We start from the raw sequence: 9216 nt of genomic DNA on the forward strand, positions 1-9216 counted from the left end.
TTAAAAAAAAAATAAAAAAAATAAAAATATAGACAAAGGGGAACAAAATTAGAAGGTTAAAATATATTGTAAAAGGTTATGAGAATTAAAACTTGCAGAAAGATAATATGGATATAACTAAATTAATCATAATTAGAGATCATTAAAATTACTATGGTCAAAATTCAACATCCTGAAATAAAATTGGTGCTATCTCTGTTTATAATTTGGAAGTTCTGAATTGTTGCTCTGGTCTTAAAAGTGTTTACCAAAAACTTGGCTTAGAAAAATGAGGGCTTATCTTTTATCCTTTTAATGAATAGAACATTGAAGCCTGTGGCTAGACTTTATCCAAATGCTATTTTTTTTTTAAATTTTTCCCACTGGTTAGAACCTTTACTTGGACCGTTGGTAAATAGGCACGAGGCCTCTCTATTGAAGAATGATTCATACTATTACAACAAACATAAATATGATAACTTAAAATTTGAAATATTTTATACTTACTGCAGTCAACACTTGAGAAATACAGAATGCTAGTTGATTTTTTTCAATTTTAAAGGAACACCACAGCCAGAACACCCTTTGACCTAGGGGTGAGGACTCTTGAGTAATCAACCTAGGGGTAAGGACTCTTGAGTAATTCTAAACAGCTCTTGTGCGGCAAACCCTTCGGTTTCCTCTTAGGGTCACAGGCCCACCTTAAATTTGTGCAAACTTGGGAGATGCTGGCAGGGGCTCACCATCAACTGCATCAGCAAATTGAGTACTTCAAGAAGATCAGCATTTTTAAATTGATGCTTTAAAAGTGTCCAAGATATTTGGAATTTTGTTTGGTAAATTCCCAAATGATAAAAACAATACTAATTTTAATTTTAGTAAAGCTACAGATGAGGATCATTTATCACATCTTGTCTTGGCTATTTACTTTCTACCTTACTAGAACTAAAATTTCATGTTTAAGAAGGTTCAGATAAGCCGGGCAGTGGTGGAGCATGCTTTTAATCCCAGCACTTGGGAGGCAGAGGCAGGTGGATTTCTGAGTTCAAGGCCAGCCTGGTCTACAAAGTAAGTTCCAGGACAGCCAGGGTCATACAGAGAAACCCTGTCTCGAAAAAACAAAAACAAAAACACCCAGAAGGTTCAAATATTTTTCACTATCTTGTAATTTTTCCTGTTATAATTTTGTGATTTTTGAATATAATTTGAGTTAAAAGTCTAGCTTTTAAATTTGCAAAACTTATTGTAAATTAAAAAAAATACATTTTAGGGGCACTTACGTTCGAAATCTGTACTTATAGAATTTAAATCAAACATTTCAGTGCTAAGGAAAAGAAAATAATACTAACTATTTCAACTAATAGAATTGTTACGTTTCTACTGATTTTTAAAATATTGAGATGGAGCAAATTAAAAACTCTTAAGTCCCCTCTAACATAGTGGAATTTCTAGTTACCTTAAAGTAACTTTTCATTCCATTTACTCTTGTTAAAAATACTCCAAGGTCTGGGTTAGCCATTCTCATCCAAATTATATGAAAGAAGTTTCTAACAGTAAAAACATTGATGGTTGTTTGGAAACAATGTTTCTTGGTTAAATGGATGCTTCAGGATGCACAGTTAGCTGGGATTAAGTTAATTAAACAATATTTATATTTTGTTAGTAGGGCAGGAAAGGATCATATTTTATTTTATTTTTTATTTTTTATTTTTTTTTTTTGGTTTTTTCGAGACAGGGTTTCTCTGTATAGCCCTGGCTGTCCTGGAACTCACTTTGTAGACCAGGCTGGCCTCGAACTCAGAAATCCGCCTGCCTCTAGACATTTTTTTTTTTTTTTTAGGATCATATTTTAATGATTTTTACTTCAGACTCATTTTCTTTTCTGAATATAAAAAATTAATTTGAAGAATCAGTCTGGAAGGCTGGAGAGATGGTTCAGTGGTTAATAACACTTGTTGCTCTTCCAGAGGACCCGGGTTCAATTCCCAGCATCTACATGGCAGCTCACAACTGTCTGTAACTCTTGTACCGGGGAATACTACACACTCACATAGACATACATGCAGGAAAATAAATTTGTGTAACTCCTTTGTAAATATATAGTATTTGGCCCATCCTTCATGATTTCTATGAAATATATGGTGGTGGATTTTATGTCTGTTTACATTTTCCAGTTTGCTATGGATATTTTCACTGTATTTTGTTTTGCTGCAGTCGAATTTGTTCATCTTTAATGACTTTTATATCTGTCTGAGAAAACTTTCTTTACTCGGAGATTATGAGTCCACACTCATGAATTCTACTGTAAAGGGGATGCTTCTATTCTTTCTATAGAAATACTTGATCCTCTCCAGGAAGAAGGAAAGGCTAACATTTTCCCATCATAAGAGGATACGTGCCTGAATCAAGTAGCTGGGATCTGCTCACATCTCAGCTCTTCATCTGCCATGACATCTACGTGACATTGATTGAGGACTTATCCGGTTGTAATTCACTTACAGGCCTATAAATCAATGTGATAGTAAGAACACCTGCCTTTAAGGCTTGTATACAGGAAACCAGCACTTACAAAGTAGTTAGAAGGAAATAAACCATAAATATTTAACACTTTTGGTATGTGTATGTGTGTGCATACATTCATGTATGTGGAGATAATTGTGTACTTTCATATACACACATACAGGGGTGTGTGTAAGCATGCAACAGGAATTACCTTGTTTTTCGAGACAGCATCTCTTACTGTGATCTGGTGCTTGGTGGTCACTAAGCTGGCTGAACAATGAGCCCCAGGGATCCTTTCACCTTTCTCTCCCCAATTTTTATGATTGCATGTTTGACTTCCGTGCCTTGTTTCTGATGTGGGTGAAGGAGATTGAACTCAGGTCCTCATGCTTACACAACAAACACTTTGTGTATGGGCCATTTCCTTGGGTACTGAGTCCTTTAAAGTTTGCTTGTGACCTTTTTATGTTTATATTTCATACAGATTTTGATAGTCCTTTTAGCATTTTTTTAAATTTAAAGCTAGTCATTGTACATCCTTGTGGGGTGCATTGTGATGCTTCAGTCCAGTACCGCATGGGTGAGCTCAAGATATTAGGCTACTCATGATGGCAAACATGTTATTTCTTTGTGATGGTAATATTCAAAATCTTTCCCTGTAATTATTTTGAATAATAGTTTATAATAGTCGTTTTTTAAGCACCAGGAAAGTATCCATTATTGTTTTAATCCAACTAATATTTATTGAAACTCTTACAAATGATTTTATACTGTTAATACTTCTAATGTTAAAACATGTTTTTTCCATTTTTTATTGTTATTTATTTACTTTACATCCTGATTGCTGCAGCTTCCTCTTCCTCCTCTCCTCCTAGTCCCTTCCACTCACCTCATCTTCGTCCTTTCCTCCCCCATTTCACCTCAGAAGAGAGGAGGTCCCCCATGGATATCAAGAAGCCTTGACATATCAAGGTGCAGTGAGACTAGGAGCATCTTCTCCTATTAGGGCTAGACAAGGCAGCTCAGTTAGGGGAAAGGGATCCAAAGGTAGGCAACTGAGTCAGAAACGGCCCTTGATCCCACTGTTAGGAGTCCCACCTGAAGACCAAGTTGCACAACTGTTACAGAGGGCCTGGGTTTGTCCCCTTCATGCTCCCTGGTTAGCAGTTCAGTCTCTGTGAGTCCTGATAGGCCCAGGATAGTTGATTCTGTAGGTTTTCTTGCCGTGTCCTTGGCCCCTCTGGCTCCTTCAGTCCTTCTTCCACCTCTTGTTTGTCTTTCTGGATCTGTGCTAAGTCACTCAGAACAAATGATCTTTTTAGATCCATGTGCCTACAATTCCCTGTGTGACCTCTGGGGTTTGGGTGCTAATGTTGCTCTGGAGTTCCTGTGGCATGACCTGGAGTCCCTGGTGCTTTTATGGACTCTGGGAAAGGAGGCAGAGTTGTGAACTGGAAAATGGAGTCCAGGGGATGGGGGTGCAGTTTACAGCCACTGCGTGTGCTTTAAGGGGAATTGTCAGGCATAGGGATTAAGGCAGGGTCTCTAGTGTCATCAGGCCTCTAAGAAATCAGGCAGAGCTGTGGATCAGAAAATGGAGCCCAGAGGAGTGGGTGCAGCCTATAAATCTCCATTTTCTAGTCTTCAATTTGGTTTATATCTTCAATTAGTTGATATCTAATTAATTTGTACTTGGAACTCTTGTTTACTCTCTTTCTTACTTACTTTTTAGTACAGGTTTTAGAAAGACTCTCTTTTATTTGCTGTCTTTTTAGAATTAAAATATAATGACATCATCCCCTTCCTAGTCTTTCCCTCCCTCCAACCTCTTCCATTCTGTCCATTACTTCCTCTCAAATTCATGGCCTCCTTTTCTGTGATGATGATGATGATGACAACGATGATGATTGTTACCCATACATAAACCCAGAAATAAGTACATCCAACTCACTGAGTCTATTGAGTGTTGCTTGTCTGAACATTATTTTGTCCTACTAGTTTTTATTGAATTAAAAACATTCTCTCCTATAGTTTTTTCTAAACAATGCCAACCTCGTTAACATTATTTATATGTGTCAGAGTGTCAGTAAGAATTTCAAAAAGATATTAGGAGAAGATATTTACAAAGTAGCACTGCACACTGAAGAGACGCCCAGGCTTTAAGCCATAGTCCCCAAACCATGGAAACACCTAGTTTCTCTGAACAACAAACAACTATTCATGAACCTGGTGTACTGAACCACACTGTGAGTGTGCATGCTTAGAGCAGTAACTTGTGTTTGAGAGCTCCATTTATTGCTCTGCAGGCCAGGTTTCCCAAAACCAGCCTTGTCTTTTTTGCACAAAGCCTCGATCCACATGAGGTGCTTCAATAAGCCAACAAAAAAAGGCAAGGAAGCTAATAGCAGCATGATCCAGGTTATGTCTTACATCTTTGACACTCTCATTTATTTATCAGTTACACACGTGGTGGTGGTGGTAATGTCTCATGTTTTATTCATTTACTTACTTATTTACTTGGGGGCATGAATTGAGATGATGATTTTCTACATAGTTTTAGTTGTCCTGGAACTCCCTATGTACATGATGCTAGCCTGGAACCCACAGACATCCACTTGCTTATGCTTCTCTGGTGCTGGGATCCACTTGCTTCTGATGGGAGCAAAGCTCTTGTTAATCCACCCAGAACCTTTGCAGCAGAAAGAAAGCATGGTCTTTCATTTCACACTCTTTGTGTGTCTTCCCTGTGAATGTTTAGTCCTAAGTCAGTCTTTCCATGAGGACCTTGACCATTCTGTGCTCAAGGTACCTGTGGCAGTCCACTATGGTGAGTAGCTGTCCAGAGGCCATGGAGAACTGGGTTAACCTAAAATGGGGGGCTGGAAATGAACAAGGATGACAGGGTGTGAGAAAAGGATAAAGCCAAGACAAAGGTTCTGATCAAGGCTCAAAGTTTAATTCGGCAGCTCCTGCTTATAAAGGAAAGACCACAAAACCCATCCTTTGTTTCAGCTGGATTATGTTGCAAAGCAAGCTAAGCAGGCATTTGTTAGACCCACTGTGGCAAGCACTCAATGTCTGTTTAGCCTGCTCAAGAATGGGGGAAGGGCACAATTTCCCCTTTTCTGTTTTTAAAAAATGAGCAGTATTAGTAGCTGGATGGGGGACAGGAAGAGGCACAATATTTACTTGTTTTGCATAATTCCATCTAGGGTATAGAGTGGCCAGGTGACCGACTGTGCCTGTCTTAGGTTGGTGTCTATATTGTTCTTTCTTATGCATCAGGGAAAACAAACATAGCATTGAAGTATGTCTCTGTCTTAGGTTAATAGGAGCTCAAGAACACTCTCACCCATCCCTGACTACCTGCCTCCTATAGCACACTCTTTCCCATTTAGACCAAAGCCATTTCTTCATAGTGATGGATAACAGCCATGGTGAGTAGCTGAGCTTGCTGAAAGTGATCCTGTGTGAAGGCAACCAGTCTGTTTAAAATACAAGTTCCAAAAGTTAAAAGGAACAAAATTAAAATTAAGGTCCAAGCAGTGTAGAAATTAAAGTTGTAATCCATGGGAAAGCAGAAAATTAGGATTCAAACCATCCCTGATTCTGTCCTTTTTCTCTTTTCCTTCTGGCTAGTCCTTCTCAAACTTTAGCCATAGAATAAATAATTTTGTGGTATATGGGGATATAATTTCCCTCTTTTGTTTTTTGTGAAGATATTGTTTTAAAGTTCCATGGGCCTTTAAATACCATGGTGCACAATACCTTGTCCTTTAGGATAATAAGAAAATATGGGTAACATCCATTTGCCATAATTGATTAGGTATGAGTCCTCAAGGATTAAAAACATTATGTGGCACATGAAGACATTGAGGACACTGAGACCAAATATTTACAATTTGATGTGCATATTTTCTAGAAATACCAAATTGTTGTCTCAAACTGTTATTATTTTGATGATGTAAATAATGAGATTGTTTGGCTAATTGTTCCTATAAGGTCTATAATCTGCCTGGTATACAATCAGCTGTGACATTGCCCAGGGGTCCAGACAATCCAGCATGAGCCCTTAAATGTCCTTTAAAGTAAGGAATAATACATGTTTCTTAAATTAAGTTTTATTTGTATAGACAACTGTAAAATTTGAGAATTAGTAGTATTTGAAAAAGGAACAATTTTAAACAATTGTAAACCATGAGCTATATATTGGCTATCAGTATGCAAATTAAAATCTCAATTTCAACATTTTAAAAACAGTGGCTACTACAGCACATCATTCAATTATTTGTGAAGCAGGGGAAAGTTGAGAGAATAAAAATGTAATCCAATCACATGTTTCTCTCCCTTTAGATGAACTGTTTATAAATACAGTAAATGCAGTCTTTATTGGCTGCATGCATAAATTTACAGGAAATACAGAAGTATTTATAGAGGCAGATCCTAACAAGTTGTCTATTGGATAATGATTATCAAATTTTCCTAAAATGTTTGCCATGCAATAGGTCAGATATTAGTATTCTGAAATAACCAATTAATTGCTGTAAGGAATAAATATTTCATCAGGTTATAAAACATTCTTTCCAAAATACTTTCATGATTCTATTCTACAATTCTGTATTAATACAGCAACAGCTTCATAATAGGGTATTAAAACCTATTGGAGATAAAGAAAGGTGAATCCACATTAATGGTCCCTTTTGCCACCAAAGAACTGCTGTGGATATATGAGTAGCAATAATGCAAACAACCAATATTTGGTCATAGTCTATATAATGTATCTGTTGTTGGCTAATAGCTTCTCCTACTTTCTGAAAAGCTATTTGTTCCTCATCAGTTAATTGTACAGGGGAATTAGGATCCCCCCAGGGAATATCAAACAGAGGTTTAAGTTCTCCCGTGGTAAGCTTAAGGTGAGATCTTAGCCAATTAATATATCCTAACAACTTTTGAAGATAATTTGAAGTAAGTAAAAAATTTTTTTACTTGAATTTTCTGTGCTACAATTTGTTTAGGATATAACCGAGGCTCTAAATATTGAAAATGATATTGCCTTTGAATCTTTTCTGGAGCAACAACTACTCCAAAATTTTAAAACTCATTGTACAAGAGCAAAGGCTTGTAGTAAAACTCCATCAAAGAATCAGTTAATAAAATACCATCCATATAATGAATAATATACAATGAAAGATCCAAAGTCCTAATCTCTTGTATTGAAGCAGAAACCTTTTTTTTTTTTTTTAAATAGCCTTAATAATATAAGGCTATTAGCCATTCCTGTAGGCAAAACTTTCCAATGATATCACTTCATCGGCTCTTCAAAATTGCAAGCAATCTCACTAAATGTAAACCTCTCAGTCACCAGGATGCAAAGGAACAGTATAAAAACAATCCTATAAATCCATAATATTCTACATGCATTTTCTGGAATGGCAGCTAAAGTAGGCAAGCCATATAATGCCCCCATAAGTTCCATATTCCATAGCCTCATCAACCCTTCGCAAACCCTGCAACAATCTCCACCTGCTTGATTTCTTTTCTTAGTTACCTATATGTGTGAGTTAGAATCCTGAGCCTATGCTCAAACTGCAAACTGCAGCCAATAGAACACTGGCAATTTAACTATAATTTTTATTTTTTTTTGCAATATTAGAACATATCCATAATTTTGGAAAACAAAACCCAATTGTTAACAGTGTAAACAATCCATTCTCTTTAAAAATCAATACCAAGAGCATTACTTTCATGTTTTAAAGTTTGGCTGCCAGTTCTTTTACATGAATGCATGACAGTACAACTTTTAATAACTCATTAAAGAGAAATTGATTTAAATCCTATCCTTTATCAGTCTAGTTTCAAGGATAAGAATTACATAAAATATTATCCCAATTTAGAAGTATCTTAAGAGACCTGTTTTACTGGGTTTGCTCATACCACATTTTGTTGTTTAGAATGACTTCAACCCTGAGTTACCAGTTTTAAGCTAACTTTCTGATACCAATGTTACAAATATCTAATCATACCCAATAACTTACAAGCCAATACTCTATAACCAATACATGCAGGATATATTTTTACCTTTAAAACCAGTTGGAAACAAAAATGAAGTGGCTACACACATCTTATATATTTAGACTATAAGGTAGAAAATTTAAGTTTGACCCCCTAGACCAAGTTGGAGCCAAGAAAGAAAAATAGTTGGTCCCTAAAGCAGCCTGTTCTGAGAACTGTCTGACCACAGAACAGTTACACAAGCTGGTTCAGTGACCTCGTTCTAGTCCTGGCTGACCACAAAATTTAGATTAAATTCTTGAGAACAATCTTGAGAAGCAGTGAGTTTCCACTTGTGATTTTTAGTACCCCCTTGTGATTTTTTCACTAGTATTCTTGGTATTTTTCCAATAATGCCCTCCCTACCCTCTTGGGTTATGTTTTTTTCCCTTTAAGTACCCCCTTTTCCAGCTATTGGGTGTCGAACTCCTCTACCCCTGTGTGGGATATGAGTCAACCCCAGCATGCTGGCTCCTGTCAATAAACCTCATGTGATTTGCATCTGAAAGAAAGAAAATTAAATTCAAGACTTCAAAGCCCTAGCCAGAAAGTTTATTCAAGGTCCATGATTCATGCATCTTGCTAGTTAGCAGGGCTTTTTGGGTTTAGAGCAAAGAACAAAGGCTGTAAAGTCATCCCAGGAACCAACTAGCCATAAAGATAGGGAAGACATATAAGAATGTC

Source organism: Mus caroli, chromosome 6 (assembly GCF_900094665.2).
Source record: "Mus caroli chromosome 6, CAROLI_EIJ_v1.1, whole genome shotgun sequence".
NCBI lineage: Eukaryota > Metazoa > Chordata > Mammalia > Rodentia > Muridae > Mus > Mus caroli.